The following is a 19,130-nucleotide window of genomic DNA, read 5'->3' on the forward strand; positions in this document are numbered from 1 at the left end:
GTATGACAGCGATAACGGTTTCATTGCAAAAGATAAAGATACATCACCATAGCAGTATTTAAAAGTTTACAACCCATAGCTTCAAAAGAACAAAATACAAGTTTTTCAAAATAACATTGTTCAAAATATAGCTTCATAATAGCTTCAACACGATGCAGCATGCTCTATGATGATGAATCTTTACATCCACTTACTAATTATTTCCTGAAAAAGCATGTAAAACGAGCGTCAACTATGAAAATAGTTGGTGAGTATCACAAGTTTATAAAATCGAGCGTACAATAAGGCTTTTCGTAAATACAAGTACCTTGCTTCAATGATAAACAGGTTGATTGCTATTAATGAATACAAGTTTATTGCTATAACGAGAAACGAGTTTGTATGTGTATGAGCAAACAATGAGTCTCAACCAAACCTATGACTGAAGCCCTATCGAGATCTATGCTTATCGTTCCATAGATGAATATGGTATCATGCACTCCAGCGATTCGGGCGAGTGAGGAGTTGTCAATTCCTAATAGCGCTATCCATAACGACCATTGGCTCAAAGAGTTAATGGTTAGAGATAAGGGAAGGGCCTTTGTACGATAAGTTCTCATGTTCCGTGTTGCATAGACATACATAAAGAAACATAGCAATACAATAGCAATCATGTTTGATACAATTCAATTTAAGTACAACATGCAAACAATAGTTTTTCTGGACATGCTTTTCCACCCCAAAACATAAAAAAACGAAAATAGGGGAGTGCGTGAATACTCACGATGTTTTGTGTAGACACAAGCGGTACTTCGGGATGCACCAACGTCTTACTACCGGGATCCTACGACACCAAACACACGCACTAGTGAGTTTCCATGTCGATATCTAATGCTAATATACTAAACTCTACATATAGGGAAATGCCAATTTATGTTTTAGTATTGGATTTATATCATTTTGTTACACTTTTTCTGATGTATTGAAATTTTACAAGTCGTGCGATTAATTACAACCTTGGAAGGTTAATTTTCCAAATTTTAAGTCTCAATAACAACATAAATTCACGAAAAATAGTATTCGAGGGATAAAAATTCTCAAACTTTTTATTTAACTGTTAATACACAACACTAAGCTGGGAAAATTATAAAAATGGATTTCCAAGCTGTTTAATTATATTTTATAATTTTTGAGCATTTATTTCAATAAAAATTGAAATAAATAGTAAACAGTTTCCAAAATTACCCAAACTTTTTATTTAATTGTTATTATACATAAATAGGCTGGGAAAAATATAAAATATATTTTTCAGTGGTTATTTGTATTTTTCCTTGTTTTATTTCTTTAAATAGTCATTAATTAAAGAAATATTATTAAACAGTTAAAATAAATTACCATAAATTTTTGTAACATCATTTACAGTATAAATATCTTGGGAAAAATATCAAAAGTGGTTTTCATAATGTATAAACTGGTTTTGGGTATTTATGTATATTTAAGTGAATTTTAGTGCAATTAACTTTAGAAAATAAGGGAAAAATAGTTTACAGTGGAGAAAAATATTCAAAATTTTTATGTAACCTCCTACTATATAATATGATATCCTGGCAAATTTTCATGAATTTTGGATAATCAGAACTATTTTTCCCATTTTTAAGCCATTATAATTACCAAAAATTGGGAAAAATAGCTAGACATGATGAAAAATCTTGAAATTATTTTCTTGAGTCACCCATTACAAGTAAGGTATGCGAAAATTGTTAGATACAATTTTCACATCCTAAAAAGTGGTTTTGTAATTTATCATGTCCTAAATAAAAGAAAATTAGAAATCATATGAAACAGTAACAAAAATTGCTGAAATTTGGTGAGGGGTCATTATTCCCCATAAGTATCATCCATGAATTTATTTAGGATTTATTGACCTCTGGAAGTATTTTATATGATTTATGCCCTTGGTTTTAGCAATAATTCTAATAAATCAAATAAATAACAAAAGCTCTTGAAATTTTCCAGATTATCTCATGCATGCAAGGGCTTTCAAAAGTAAAAATGTTAAGAATGTATTCAGAAGAGAAATGAGGGTAATGATTCCAAACAATTTAAGAAAAGTTGCATGCAATAATGCATGAAGTGTAGATGTGGCTGAGGTTCATGAATTTTTGTAGCCCATTCAGTGAGGTTTTAAGCCACGAAATTTCAACCATAACTCACTAGATATGTTAAGTTTCTAAGGTATTTTTCCTAAGATTTATGGTTGGGTTTAAGACCATTGTTTAAGCAAGATAAAAATAGTGATCACAGAAAAAGAGCTGTATGCGCAACCTTTTTGTAAAATCTGCCAAAAATCGGATATTTAATATTTTACAGTAAGACCAGTTGGGTTTGAAAGTTAACTCGTGGAACTAACCAATACAAAAAGAATATCATGATTTGGTTAAAAAATGACTGAGTTATGACTGTTCAAAGTCGAACAAAATAATCTGGCAGATTGCATGTTTGCTTGTGTGCATTTTTAGGGTATTTCAATAAGAACATCATGCATGTCCTTGGTAAGGCCCGATTTCTAACACATGCATGGAATGAATGAGCATCCAAGATGTACTAGAAATGGTTTAATGCTTTCGTTCATGCATGAACACACAAGAAATGGAGAAGAACATGAAATATTATGTTTTGATGTCACATGATCATATGTGCTTCTTTTCCACTCCTTGCATGGGTTTGATCCCGGATTTTCACCATCTTTAACACATGCATTGTGTTATGGTGAGAATCTACAAACCACAAGGGGAGAATAAAGATTTCTAGCCATGGAAAGGCATAGAATCCGAAAAGTAGAGAAGACTAAGAAGAAAAAGAGGTTTAACCATGAAACTATGGAAGAAGATGTTGTTGTTTACCTTGGTTTTGATCTTGAGAGAAGTAAGAACACTTCAAGGGATTCAAAATCTGGAAATTTTGCAGAGGATTGAGAGGATTTTCGTGAGTTTAGAGAGAAGGAAGAAGAGAGTGAAGTGAGAGAGTGAAGTGGAAGAGGTGGAGTAAGGGTTTAGGCTTGATGATTGTGTTTTGGGGAAGAGAGAGGGCATGGGGAGAGGTGATGGCCGGTTTTTGCATGCCTTTTGGCCTCCTCTCTCCTAAATTTTAAACTTTATAAACTTCCCTCCCATATTTTATATAAAAACATTCATTTTTATAAAATGTTTATTAAGCAATTTGATTTATTTAAAAATCTTGTTTTCAACAAATAATTTATGATTAATACTTGTAATTTATATTTCTAGTTCATTGGTATAATCCATAATTTGATTAATATAATTTGATACTAGGAAGTTTATAGCCAAATTTTATAAAGTTTTTAAGCTTTATATTTTATAACTTTGGATTTTTGGCTCTTTAGGGTTTTTGGAACATTGTTTGGTATTCAACAACATGTTGAAGTATAATTAGAGTGTTTTAATTTATTTTTAGAGTTTTATACCCTATTTCAATTATAACAAAGTTTGAAGCTTATTCTAATTATAGTATTGGCATTTCCTATTGTAGCTAAGCAACTTACTAGAATTGTAAGTATCAAGTATATTAGTCCTAGACCTTAGTTGGATCCTAGTTTATGCAAGATTTTTGACCTAATTTATACTACTAGGTCATGGCATGTTGTGCATGAATGGTTATTATAAAGATGCATGAGTCCAAGAATGACCTGAATTGACAGTTGTCACAGTATCCCCCACTTAAAAAGAATTTCGTCCCGAAATTCATTCTATATCATCGCTTGTCATCGCATGGGAATAGTTGCGGATACTTTTCCTTTATGTAATCCTCGCGCTCCCAGGTGTACTCCGGCCCGCGTTTTGAGTTCCATCGAACTTTCACAATCGGGATCTTACTCCGCTTAAGTTGTTTTACCTCCCTGTCAAGGATTTCTATCGGTTCCTCAACGAAGCTCAGCTTATCATTGATCTTAATTTCCTCCAGGGGTACTATTAATGTTTCGTCGGCTAGACATTTCTTAAGGTTGGAGACGTGGAATGTGTCGTGAATGGCGCTTAACTCTTGGGGCAATTGGAGTTTATACGCTACCGGACCAATCCTTTCAAGGATTTCAAAGGGTCCAACATATCTCGGGCTTAGTTTTCCTTTCTTACCAAAACGCACAAGCCCTTTCCAAGGCGACACTTTTAAAAGTACCTTGTCTCCTACTTGGAATTCTAATGGTTTTCGACGATTATCCGCATAACTTTTCTGACGATCTCTAGCAGCTTTAAGCTTATCTTTGATGATAGTAATCTTGTCAGATGTTTCCTGGATAAGTTCGACTCTAGTCAACTGTCTGTCACCGATTTCTGTCTAGCATAAGGGCGAACGACACTTGCGTCCATACAATGCTTCATATGGAGCACATTGGATACTCGTGTGGTAACTGTTATTGTAGGAAAACTCAATTAGGGGCAAATGAGTATCCCAATTTCCTTTGAACTCAATGACACACGCTCGTAGCATGTCTTCCAATGTTTGTATTGTTCTCTCTGTTTGCCCATCTGTCTGAGGGTGGTAAGCTGTGCTCAAATCTATCTTGGTTCCTAGTGCCCTCTGTAACATCCACCAAAATCGAGATGTAAAACGACTATCTCTATCAGAAATGATAGATAGGGGTACACCATGCAGAGAAACAATTTTGTCGATGTAGATTTGGGCCAATTTTTCCATCTTGAAATCTTCTCGAATAGGGAGAAAGTGAGCGGATTTCGTCAGTCGATCCACTATGACCCAAATTGAGTCGTGACCTCTAGCAGTTCTAGGGAGTTTGGTAACGAAATCCATAGATATTTGCTCCCATTTCCATTGGGGAATTTCAGGTTGTTGCAACAACCCGGAAGGTTTCTGATGTTCAGCTTTGACTATTGAGCATGTCAAACACTTCCCGACGTACAAGGCAATATCCTTTTTCATTCCAGGCCACCAATAGTACTCTTTAAGATCCTTGTACATCTTATCTGCTCCAGGGTGGATGGAGTATTTAGATCGATGAGACTCTTCTAATACCATGTCTCTCAGGTTGTTAACCCTTGGAATCCAGACCCTGTCTTTAAAATAACGAACTCCATCAGGTTTGGTTTCAAATCTTTCTTCCAAACCATGTAAAGTTTCGCCTGGAAGATTTTCCTTGCATAACGCTTTCTCCTGGGCATTAATGATTTGAGATTTCAAGCTTGTCTGAATTACCATTCCCAAAGCTCTCACACGGGAAGGTTTCACTCTTACTTTCCTACTAAGAGCGTCGGCTACTACGTTAGCCTTTCCTGGGTGGTATCGTATCTCACAATCATAATCACTAAACAACTCTACCCATCTTCTCTGCCGCATGTTTAACATTTTCTGATCCAGGATATGCTGAAGGCTTTTGTGATCGGTATAAATGGTGCATTTGGTTCCGTACAAATAATGCCTCCATATCTTAAGGGCGAAAACTATTGCTCCTAGTTCTAGATCATGGGTGGTATAATTCTTCTCGTGCGGTTTGAGTTGTCTGGAAGCATATGCAATGACCCTATCTTTTTGCATTAGCACACATCCTAATCCTTGATGAGACGCATCACAATACACCACAAAGTTCTCTGATCCTTCTGGTAAAGCCAGAATTGGTGCATTGCACAGCTTGTTTTTCAGGATTTGAAACGCCTCTTCGTGTTTCTCTTCCCAGAGAAATTTTCTATCCTTTTGGGTCAAAGATGTTAATGGTTGAGCAATCCTAGAGAAATTCTCAATGAAGCGTCTGTAGTACCCAGCTAATCCTAGGAATTGTCGTATTTCTGTCGGGGTTTTGGGGGCCTCCCATTTCTTGATTGCCTCTATCTTAGCTGGATCTACATGGATTCCTCTTTCACCGATCACATGACCAAGAAAATGTACTTCCCGAATCCAAAATTCACACTTAGTGAACTTGGCATACAATTTTTGTTCCTTCAACAGCTCCAACACTAGCTTTAGATGTCTATTGTGATCTTCTTTGGTCCGCGAGTAAACAAGTATGTCATCGATAAAGACAATTATAAACCTGTCTAGGTATGGTCTACAGACCCTATTCATCAAATCCATGAATACAGCGGGTGCGTTCGTTAGTCCAAAAGGCATGACTAAGAATTCATAATGTCCATAACGGGTTCTAAACACTGTCTTGTGAATGTCCTCTTCGTGAATTCTTAGCTGATGATACCCTGACCGAAGGTCGATTTTTGAGAAGTAGGAAGCGCCCTGCAACTGATCGAACAAGTCATCTATTCTAGGGAGGGGATATCGATTCTTGATTGTCAACTTGTTCAATTCTCTGTAATCAATGCACATTCGGAACGAACCATCTTTCTTTTTGACGAATAACACTGGGGCTCCCCAAGGTGAAGAACTTGGTCGAATAAACCCTTTGTCTAGAAGTTCTTGAAGTTGTCCGGATAGTTCTTGCATCTCGGATGGTGCAAGGCGATATGGTGCTTTTGCTACCGGTGCCGCTCCGGGAACTAAGTCTATCCGAAATTCGACCTGTCTATAAGGGGGTAGACCGGGCAATTCCTCCGGAAATACTTCGGGATAGTTTTGAACCACTGGAATCTCCTTGAGTTGCTTAGCTTCAGGTTCTCTTTCTAGCACATGGGCCATGCATGCAATACAATTCTTCTTCAGGTACTTGTGAACCTTCACGCTTGATACTATGTTTAAACTTCTTCCTGGCTTCTCACCGTGTATGATAAGGGTTTCTCCATTAGGGAGAGGCACTCTGATGACTTTCTCATAACAACCAATGTCTGCTCTATTTTTGGATAACCAATCCATCCCTACTATCACATCAAAACTACCTAGCTCTATAGGAATTAGGTCAATGCTAAAGAGTTTATCAGCTAAATTCAGAGTACAACCAGGAATTATATCACTAGCCCTAATTTCATACCCATCAGCAAGTTCAATAGCATATGCAATCCTCATCTTTACCGATTTCAAGCCAATTAACGGTCTAAATGCTAAAGAAACAAAACTCCTATCTGCTCCCGCATCGAATATTACTGATGCAAAGTGGTTGTTCAGGAGGAACGTACCTGTTATCACTTCAGGGTTCTGACGAGCTTCTTCTGCACCAATCACAAAGGCTACACCTCTTGGTTGTCTAACTTGATTTCCTTGAAAGTTTTGCCTGGCTTGGCCTTGTCCATGGTTACCAGGTCCATTGTTCAGTTTAGGACATGCTCTACGGAGATGATCAATACTCCCGCACTCGTAACATGTCCTTTTTCCCTCCTTATTCACCTTACAATACTTCGAGTAATGGCCTGTTTGCTTACAGTTTTGGCACACCGGGCAAGCTCCCTTGTGATGGAAGTTACACTTATTGCACTTCGGAAGCGGCCCTGAGTACTGCTTTCGCTCCTGCACTTCTTGTCCTTGAGTTTTCACTGGTTCTTGCTCCTGGGCTCTTACCATAAAGTTTCTTGAGACTTTCTGCTCCCTCCCTGACTTGCCTCCATACTTCTTCTCTCCCTGATTTATTGGCTTCCTCTTGCTACTAGAGCTTTCCTTTGCTGATGCTCCCATCCTTATCACATCATTGGTTAGTCGATTTGCTAGGCTTACTGCACTTTGAATGGTAGTTGGGTTTGCTGAGGTAACCATTCCCCGAATCTCTGGTGCCAGACCCCAGATGTAACGATCTATCCGTTTCTCCTCAGGAGTAACCATGTGAGGTACTAGTTTTGCTAGTTCATGAAATCGGACTGTGTACTTCTCTATTTGTGTTCCAACCATAGAATGGTTCCAGAATTCATATTCAAGTTTCTGAAGTTCATCCTTGGGACAATACTCCTCTATCAGCAGCTTCTTTAGGTCTTCCCAAGTTAGCTGATATGCTGCTGTACGGCCTCGGGTTTGCACTAGAGTATTCCACCAGGTTAATGCCCTATCTTGGAATAGGCAAGATGCATACTCAACTTTGTTGCGCTCGAGGCATTTGCTAATATGAAGGACCGACTCCATGCTATCAATCCATTTCAGTAACCCAACCGCACCTTCCTTTCCATGGAACTCCTTAGGTTTACAGGCCATAAAGGACTTGTAGTTGCATTCTCTTTCATTGTTTCCCCGGTTTCCTCCACTACTTCCTTGGTTAGCATTAAGTCCTGCAGTTACTTGAGTGACAATGTTTGGGATTGCTTGCATGAGTTGTTGTGCTACCATTTGAGCAACATCGGGCGTTTCGTTCTGTGGGCGCCCGCGATTAGGCCTTCCTGACATGGTTCTATGACACAGGAGAAGAAATACGTATAAATACATAAAATAATGTATAATGTGTATTTCACTACCATTTTGAAAACCGTAAGTGTTGTCAAATTAATGGGTTGCATTAATACTATGCATATAGATTTGAGAAAGGAGAGAAAAGAAAAATCTCTTTTATTCAACCATTTACCAAATAAATTTTAGGGTTTGACCTCATAGTAAAAGTTTTCAAACATAAAATAAAAATTTTCATTACCATTTGAAATAATCTTAAAGCCAAACCAATACGTCAATCTCAAAATAAAGTTTTAAATATTTTTCCCAAAAGACACCCAACATGGGTTTTCATTTCAAAACAAAATAAAACAAAATACTGAAATCAGAACCAAAAGCCAATCGCTATCCCAACAAGAAGCATCAACACCACAATCAGGAACAGCCCACCAAACACATAATATGCTGTCATCGCATGACCTGCCTCTCGTCTAGCAGCACTAGCAGTGTTAGCAGTCTCCATCGAATGCTGATACAGGATTTCCATTCCTGCTAAAACTTCATCCAAAACTTCTCGATGCCCAGCTATCGCAGCGAGACTGTGACGTAGGCCTGCTGCTATCGACTGCAATCTCCGGGACTCCTCCGGGGTCATACCTGGCTGTCGGACAGGTATCCCTATGACTTGCTGAGGTGAGGATGCTCTTGGTCCTGCATCGCTGGGTCCTACCCCGCTAGGTCCTGCCGTGCCATGTCCTGCTGTGCTGGCGGGTATCCTTCCTGGAATGGGGACACTCTTCCTCGCTGTCCTCCGAATGCGAAGTCCATAGAGCGGTGGCTGTGGCAACACCGATGTCGGTGATGCCTCGCATCGTTGACTCGGGGCGTTGTCATTGCTGATCTCCACCGAGTTCCCAGTATCTTCCGTATCCTCTGATGGGTCTTCTTCTATCGAGGCGGGGGGATTACGTCGAGGGATAACAGTGACGTAGCCGGATTCATCGGCTGAGGCGGTAGCGCGGGAAGATGACGATCTTGACATAGTGGACTGTGACATAGTTTCGATGAGATATGAAATAAATGACAATGCATGCCTATAATATGCAATGCTTACACACACCAAAATTAACCTTTTGAAATTTTTAAATAAGGTTTTCTCAAATATTTTTGTTGAACATATTCCCATTATAATTAGCTCAAGCTTTGTATAAATCTTTTCTTAATTAAACATAGGTGATCAGGCTATGTTTAATCAAGGTCCAATAATACAACTCCCAACCTAATTATACTTGTAATATGTTTGATGTAAAAGGAATTTCTTTGTAAGTTTTAGTTATAGGTTGTGTTTTCTTAAAGAAAAACCGATGTTCTCTATAACTTTAGCTCTGATACCACTTCTGTCACACCCCGCTAAAGCGGAAACGCAAGGTATGACAGCGATAACGGTTTCATTGCAAAAGATAAAGATACATCACCATAGCAGTATTTAAAAGTTTACAACCCATAGCTTCAAAAGAACAAAATACAAGTTTTTCAAAATAACATTGTTCAAAATATAGCTTCATAATAGCTTCAACACGATGCAGCATGCTCTATGATGATGAATCTTTACATCCACTTACTAATTATTTCCTGAAAAAGCATGTAAAACGAGCGTCAACTATGAAAATAGTTGGTGAGTATCACAAGTTTATAAAATCGAGCGTACAATAAGGCTTTCCGTAAATACAAGTACCTTGCTTCAATGATAAACAGGTTGATTGCTATTAATGAATACAAGTTTATTGCTATAACGAGAAACGAGTTTGTATGTGTATGAGCAAACAATGAGTCTCAACCAAACCTATGACTGAAGCCCTATCGAGATCTATGCTTATCGTTCCATAGATGAATATGGTATCATGCACTCCAGCGATTCGGGCGAGTGAGGAGTTGTCAATTCCTAATAGCGCTATCCATAACGACCATTGGCTCAAAGAGTTAATGGTTAGAGATAAGGGAAGGGCCTTTGTACGATAAGTTCTCATGTTCCGTGTTGCATAGACATACATAAAGAAACATAGCAATACAATAGCAATCATGTTTGATACAATTCAATTTAAGTACAACATGCAAACAATAGTTTTTCTGGACATGCTTTTCCACCCCAAAACATAAAAAAACGAAAATAGGGGAGTGCGTGAATACTCACGATGTTTTGTGTAGACACAAGCGGTACTTCGGGATGCACCAACGTCTTACTACCGGGATCCTACGACACCAAACACACGCACTAGTGAGTTTCCATGTCGATATCTAATGCTAATATACTAAACTCTACATATAGGGAAATGCCAATTTATGTTTTAGTATTGGATTTATATCATTTTGTTACACTTTTTCTGATGTATTGAAATTTTACAAGTCGTGCGATTAATTACAACCTTGGAAGGTTAATTTTCCAAATTTTAAGTCTCAATAACAACATAAATTCACGAAAAATAGTATTCGAGGGATAAAAATTCTCAAACTTTTTATTTAACTGTTAATACACAACACTAAGCTGGGAAAATTATAAAAATGGATTTCCAAGCTGTTTAATTATATTTTATAATTTTTGAGCATTTATTTCAATAAAAATTGAAATAAATAGTAAACAGTTTCCAAAATTACCCAAACTTTTTATTTAATTGTTATTATACATAAATAGGCTGGGAAAAATATAAAATATATTTTTCAGTGGTTATTTGTATTTTTCCTTGTTTTATTTCTTTAAATAGTCATTAATTAAAGAAATATTATTAAACAGTTAAATAAATTACCATAAATTTTTGTAACATCATTTACAGTATAAATATCTTGGGAAAAATATCAAAAGTGGTTTTCATAATGTATAAACTGGTTTTGGGTATTTATGTATATTTAAGTGAATTTTAGTGCAATTAACTTTAGAAAATAAGGGAAAAATAGTTTACAGTGGAGAAAAATATTCAAAATTTTTATGTAACCTCCTACTATATAATATGATATCCTGGCAAATTTTCATGAATTTTGGATAATCAGAACTATTTTTCCCATTTTTAAGCCATTATAATTACCAAAAATTGGGAAAAATAGCTAGACATGATGAAAAATCTTGAAATTATTTTCTTGAGTCACCCATCACAAGTAAGGTATGCGAAAATTGTTAGATACAATTTTCACATCCTAAAAAGTGGTTTTGTAATTTATCATGTCCTAAATAAAAGAAAATTAGAAATCATATGAAACAGTAACAAAAATTGCTGAAATTTGGTGAGGGGTCATTATTCCCCATAAGTATCATCCATGAATTTATTTAGGATTTATTGACCTCTGGAAGTATTTTATATGATTTATGCCCTTGGTTTTAGCAATAATTCTAATAAATCAAATAAATAACAAAAGCTCTTGAAATTTTCCAGATTATCTCATGCATGCAAGGGCTTTCAAAAGTAAAAATGTTAAGAATGTATTCAGAAGAGAAATGAGGGTAATGATTCCAAACAATTTAAGAAAAGTTGCATGCAATAATGCATGAAGTGTAGATGTGGCTGAGGTTCATGAATTTTTGTAGCCCATTCAGTGAGGTTTTAAGCCACGAAATTTCAACCATAACTCACTAGATATGTTAAGTTTCTAAGGTATTTTTCCTAAGATTTATGGTTGGGTTTAAGACCATTGTTTAAGCAAGATAAAAATAGTGATCACAGAAAAAGAGCTGTATGCGCAACCTTTTTGTAAAATCTGCCAAAAATCGGATATTTAATATTTTATAGTAAGACCAGTTGGGTTTGAAAGTTAACTCGTGGAACTAACCAATACAAAAAGAATATCATGATTTGGTTAAAAAATGACTGAGTTATGACTGTTCAAAGTCGAACAAAATAATCTGGCAGATTGCATGTTTGCTTGTGTGCATTTTTAGGGTATTTCAATAAGAACATCATGCATGTCCTTGGTAAGGCCCGATTTCTAACACATGCATGGAATGAATGAGCATCCAAGATGTACTAGAAATGGTTTAATGCTTTCGTTCATGCATGAACACACAAGAAATGGAGAAGAACATGAAATATTATGTTTTGATGTCACATGATCATATGTGCTTCTTTTCCACTCCTTGCATGGGTTTGATCCCGGATTTTCACCATCTTTAACACATGCATTGTGTTATGGTGAGAATCTACAAACCACAAGGGGAGAATAAAGATTTCTAGCCATGGAAAGGCATAGAATCCGAAAAGTAGAGAAGACTAAGAAGAAAAAGAGGTTTAACCATGAAACTATGGAAGAAGATGTTGTTGTTTACCTTGGTTTTGATCTTGAGAGAAGTAAGAACACTTCAAGGGATTCAAAATCTGGAAATTTTGCAGAGGATTGAGAGGATTTTCGTGAGTTTAGAGAGAAGGAAGAAGAGAGTGAAGTGAGAGAGTGAAGTGGAAGAGGTGGAGTAAGGGTTTAGGCTTGATGATTGTGTTTTGGGGAAGAGAGAGGGCATGGGGAGAGGTGATGGCCGGTTTTTGCATGCCTTTTGGCCTCCTCTCTCCTAAATTTTAAACTTTATAAACTTCCCTCCCATATTTTATATAAAAACATTCATTTTTATAAAATGTTTATTAAGCAATTTGATTTATTTAAAAATCTTGTTTTCAACAAATAATTTATGATTAATACTTGTAATTTATATTTCTAGTTCATTGGTATAATCCATAATTTGATTAATATAATTTGATACTAGGAAGTTTATAGCCAAATTTTATAAAGTTTTTAAGCTTTATATTTTATAACTTTGGATTTTTGGCTCTTTAGGGTTTTTGGAACATTGTTTGGTATTCAACAACATGTTGAAGTATAATTAGAGTGTTTTAATTTATTTTTAGAGTTTTATACCCTATTTCAATTATAACAAAGTTTGAAGCTTATTCTAATTATAGTATTGGCATTTCCTATTGTAGCTAAGCAACTTACTAGAATTGTAAGTATCAAGTATATTAGTCCTAGACCTTAGTTGGATCCTAGTTTATGCAAGATTTTTGACCTAATTTATACTACTAGGTCATGGCATGTTGTGCATGAATGGTTATTATAAAGATGCATGAGTCCAAGAATGACCTGAATTGACAGTTGTCACAAAAAGGGATAGCAGTTTGGTCCAGGGTGATGTCTAGCTGTGTAAGGATCAAACGATCTTTTTGATTTGGAACGACTGAAGTATCATGGAGTGGTACTCGGTTGATAAGTGTGGGTATCAGAGGATGAGGCGGTCGTCAGGACACCGCAGGGGAAGAGTTAGGTTTTGGGTTTCGTTGGTGGTGTTTTGAGGAACCTGGTTTGGTTAATGCCAGGTGGTGCATTGCGAGAGTAGTTTCTGGAGTTGTGTTGCTGCAGGCTTCGAATATGAAGCCTAATTTAAGTGGGGGAGAATTGTAACTTCCCGAGTTCAGGGGTGCAAAGTTCAGGGTTCAAAGTGAAAATGTCAATGATCAACTCGGCGAGTCCATGCGTAGACTCGGCGAGTAGGGTCGCGATTCTGGTCGCGTGTCTAGTGGCCAACACGGCGAGTCGGTGGCTGGACTCGGCGAGTTGGTGCTGTGTGGAGAAAACCCTAATCCCAGGGATTTGGCCCTATATAAAGAACATAATACCCTCTCCCTAGCCTCTTTGCTCTCCCTTGAAGTCTAGAAATCCTAATATTCGTTGTGAGTGAATTAGAGAACATTTGGATCTTGAAGGGGTGTGTGTTGAAGAGATCTTTGAAGATTAAGAGGCTTGGAGCAAGGGGCTTTTCAAGGTTTTGACTTATTCTTCTGTTGGAGCCTTCTTTTGAGGTAATGATTCATTGCTTGAGCTATTATCCATCTAGATCTATCATTTGTGGGATTTTTGGGTGTATATCTAGTGTTATCTTGAGTTTGGAGGTTAGATTTGAGGTTGCTACCTCAGATCTAGAGTAGTGATGATCCAAAAGAGCATAAAGTCCTTGTTTAAGAGCTATTGATGAAATCTTTTAGCCCCAAACCTTAGCCCAAGAGTGTATTATGCTTAGATCTCCTTGGATTCACGTGAAGTTTGCCACTTTACATGATAGATGGATTGTATAAGAATAGATCTATGGATTGGAGATCCTGCATGGCTTGAAAGGCACTGTATGGGTTAAGATCTAGAGGTACTCGGCGAGTCACATGGGTGTACTCAGCGAGTTGGATGAAGAAAGGCTGGAACTCGACGAGTTGGAAGAACAACTCAGCGAGTCTGTTGAAGATGGCCTTGGACTCGGCGAGTCTGTTCGTGGACTCGGCGAGTCTGGTCTTGAGGTCCTAACCTTTTCTGGTTAAGCTGAGAATCGGTGAGTCAAGGGATGACTCAGTGAGTTAAGTACGGTTTGACTCAGAGTTGTGGGACTCAGCGAGTCTTGGGGTGACTCGGCGAGTTGAGTCGTGTTATGGGAGTTTCAGAGCATGGGGACTTGACGAGTCAGCGGGTTGACTCGTTGAGTAGAGTCAGTCAGGAGGGCTAGATTTGACTGAGGACTTTGACTTTGACCAAGAGTTGACCAATTAACTTCCAGGGGTATTTTGGTTGTTATTAGTATTTATTGGTTTCGGTGATTCAGTGGTGGAGTTCGTGACGGTGGCCGTAGCAGCGTGATCTTGTTCTTCAGTCAGTAGTAGCAGGTGAGTCTTCTCACTATACTTTACCTTGAGTGGTAATTAGAGTTATATGACAAAGTTATTCTATGTTATTTATGCCATGAGTGGCACTGCATTATTTCTATGTGATTTATGCTATATGTATATCAGAGTTAGGACCGGAAGGTCCACAGAGCTAGGACCAGAGGGCCCGCAAAGTTAGGTTTAGAGTTATGTGCCAGTGTAATTGTATGCTATTTATTTACTGAGATTTATTGTGATATGTGATATGCATGATTCAGAGTTATCAGAGTTAGGACCTTGGGGTCCATAGAGTTAGGACTAGAGGGTCCACAGAGAGTTGGGACTGGAGGGTCCCACTGAGACACACAGACCAGAGGGTCAACATAGTTATAGCCTTGAGTGGCTAATATATGTTAACGTGGTATTTTGGGGAACTCACTAAGCTTCGTGCCGACAGTGTTTTGTGTTATACGTTTTAGGTTTTCTCAGGATCACGGGGCGGCACCGGCTCGATTGTACACACTAGGGGAAGCGTTTGTTTGAGGATCCTAGTTTATTAATTGATTGAAAAAAAGATTTATGTATTGTAAATTAAACAAATGAGATTTTTATAAAAAGTGTTAAAGAGATAAACTATTTTAATTTTCAAAAAAGTTCTTTAAAAAATTACGGTGTTACAAAGTATTCTTTCCAGCTTAGGGAATCTGCCACCAAATTGGCTTTTCCCGGATGGTAAGTGATCTCGCACTCATAATCGTTCGGGAACTCAACACATCACTGTTGCCTCATATTTAGTTCCTTCAGATTTATAATATTTTGGAGTATTTTGTGATCCATGAAAATGGTGCACTTTATATTGTAGAGGTAGTACCTCCAAATCTTTTGTGCAAACATTACTTCTCCCAAGTTCAAGTCATGCGTGGTGTAGTTCACCTCATGGTTCTTTAGTTTCCTTAACGTGTAGGCTATGACCTTACCTCGCTGCATGAGCACACAACCTAATCCTTGATTGGATGCGTCATAATAGACCACTAAGTCTTCTGTCTCTTCTGGGAGAGACAAGACCGGGGCGCTGCATAGAGTTTGTTTCAGGGGTTGGAAGGCTGCTTCTTGTTACCTCTCCCAAAAAAAAGTTACTCCTTTCTGTGTTAGGGAAGTGAGTGGTTTAGCTATTTTGGAGAAGTTTTGTATGAACCTCCTGTTGTACCCAGCGAGGACTAAGGATTTCCTGATCTCTGATGGGGTTCTTGGGGTTGCCAAGCCTTCAATTGCTTTGACCTTGGAGGGCTCTACATGTTGTAACATCCTATTCCAGATTGTTTTGGGATTTAAGGCTCGTGGGACGTAATCTGAATATGAGAAGGTTTCGAGATTTTTAAGGAGAAATGTTTAGGCCTTCTTAGATATGAATAGGTTGTATTGTGTGATAAAAGGGTTCGGGTTGTGCCTTAGGTCCTAAGGGTATCGGCATGTGTTGGTTTGGGCTTTTCATAAATTTTGGATATGAGCTCGGGTGGGCTCTAGGATATATAATGTTGATAGAAGTGTAGAGCTTCTTGTTACCTTTTCGTGGATATAAAGTTAGCTGAAAACGGACATCAGGTGAGGAAGAGTGGCACTTGGAGGTTTTTGACATAAATGGTCCCTTAAGGAGAAAAGTGTTGGATTAATGTCTAAGTTCATAACTATATTTGGTATGTACTTGACCCGACCCGACATGGTCCATTTGGTTTGCATGGCATCATGCACTTGGATAGCCTAAATGAGAGAAATAAGACACTTATGGTTATTAATATATTATAAGTTCTAATATATTAATAATAAGAATTTTAATATTTAATTAGTATTGATCAAGAATTCATTTAGAATTAATTATGTGATCAAAAGAAGACTAATTAAATATATGGGTTGATTGTGTAAATCATCCATAACTTATATAGTGTGCCAAAGCTCCATGGATAATCAACTTGGGTTAAACCCATAAGATGCTCCATGGAGGTTACATAACCTATGGGTCATGGAAATGAAAGGTCATGATAATTAGGGTTTACATGGTGTAACCCTAATTGTAACACACTATATAAGCATCATATTATTCACCAAAATCGGCACTAGTGTGTGTAAAAGAAGGGCTAAACGAGTTCATGAAGTATGGATTCCTCTATATGTTATTCCAAGAGCATTTGATGTTGTGTGAGCCATTTGAGGTGTTAGATTTGAGGCACTAGGCATTCAAGCCTCATGGAGTCAAGCTACACTACAAGAGGTATGTATTCTATCTATATCATTACCCAAGTAACAAAGATTGTATGCTAGATAGGGTAATACCTTGGAATATTCATATTTTCATGTATAATAGAGAAAACATAGATCCAAGGTATTTAGGGTTGCATGTACATTTAGGAGTGTTAAAATGCTCAAAATCCAATAGTGGTATCAGAGCCATGAGTTCTTTTATGTTATATTGATGCAAATGTTTTATTTTGAAGGTTGGAAAAAAAACACGACGTTTGTCAAATTTTAAGATAATTACTTGTTTCTGTGAAAAACTAATTATTTTTAAAATTTGAATCATTTGATATATGAGTTAAATTAGGTCAAGTTTAGTAAAAGATAAAATGATTTGATTATTTTATTAGTTTTAAAAGTTTGATTTAAAGAGTTTTTTGAAACCTCCATAAGTTATGGATATGAAAAGGTTTAAAAAAAATGATTGAAAGTTTTTTTTATGGAGTTACAAAAATTGGTGTTAATGTTTTAAAAAATTCCATAACTTGTTCTTAAGTTATGGAACATGAAAAGTTTCATCATTAAACAAACATTAAACTCCATAAGTTATGGAATCCAAAAGTTGTTTTTTTGAATTATTTTGATCTTATGAGTTGATTTAGATTAATAGAAAAATATGTGATAATATGTTTTCAATCCATTTTAATCTAAGAGAATATTCTAAAATGTGTTTGTGTAACTTGTCCTCAAGTTACATGAAAGGTCACATTTAAGTTTCTTAAAACTCATAAAAGATGGCAAAGGTTACAAAATGAAGAATCTTGCTCTCATTAAATGGTTTTATGACTCCATAACTTGTCCTCAAGTTATGGAGGTTCGAGAGTCACTTCATTAATTAATACAATGTGTAACCTTAATTAATTCCATAAGTTACAAAATAAAGAAATGGTACGTTATTTTTATTAGTTTAAAATCTTCCATAACTTGTCCTCAAGTTATGGAACTTGAAGAGTCTTTTAATTAAAACTACATTAAACACATAAGTTATGGAATTAATTAGTTTTGAATAGTTTCAAAACTTACCCTCAAGTTTTGGAATTTGAAAAGTTTTCATTTATGAATACTTTAATTCCAAGTTAGCCCTTAGAATTTTAAAGTTAAAATTCAACCCTTATACTTTATAATATTATAAGTTAATACTATATATATATATATATATATATATATATATATATATATATATATATATATATATATATATATATATATATAAGAGTAAAGTCAGTCTTACCGTTAGTAGACCTCATTCACGAAGCCGGTCTATAAGGGGGGTATAAGGTTACTGCCTATAAAATGATAGTTTAATGGTTGTGCACTCTCACCCACCACTTCCTTGAACGGTGGAGGGTCGTTAGCTGTCACACCCCAAAACCAAGAACGGCGGAAACGTTCTGGGGCGGAGGACGTCATGTAAAGTATCACAACACAGTAAATGTAAATAAGAAAACAACATCATCCATTGCATTAAATATATAATTTTAAAACAAGCGTGTTCGGTACAGTTTTAGACACCAAAAATATAATGTGAATCAAAATAATATGATGAGTCTTGAATGCACTCCATCTTCTCAAAAGCTGGCATCGGTACTTGTCTACTGATGACCTGAGAATACAAGTTATTTTGAAAGAGTTTATCAGCATTAAGCTGGTGAGTTCATAAGTATTTTAGTGTCGATGTTTGTTATCAAAACGTTTGAACCTGTCGTAAGTATAAGTTGTAAATTGTATGTAAGTGTTTGTAAAAGTTTTGAATCTCTCAGAAAAACCTATATTTTCTATTAAAGTAGCCTTCTACCAGGGCTTAAATGTTTTGTAGGCTCGTTTGTTGTAAAAGTGTGTAATTTCCCAAGTGTAACTATCATTTATCAAAATATAGTTTGTACATTAATGTTTAAGTGAGGTTATCACTAAAAATATGTAATGGGTAAATCATTGTAGTACTGTAGTTTT

Source organism: Lactuca saligna, chromosome 5, assembly GCF_052625555.1.
Source record: "Lactuca saligna cultivar CGN05327 chromosome 5, ASM5262555v1, whole genome shotgun sequence".
Classification (NCBI taxonomy): Eukaryota; Viridiplantae; Streptophyta; class Magnoliopsida; order Asterales; family Asteraceae; genus Lactuca; species Lactuca saligna.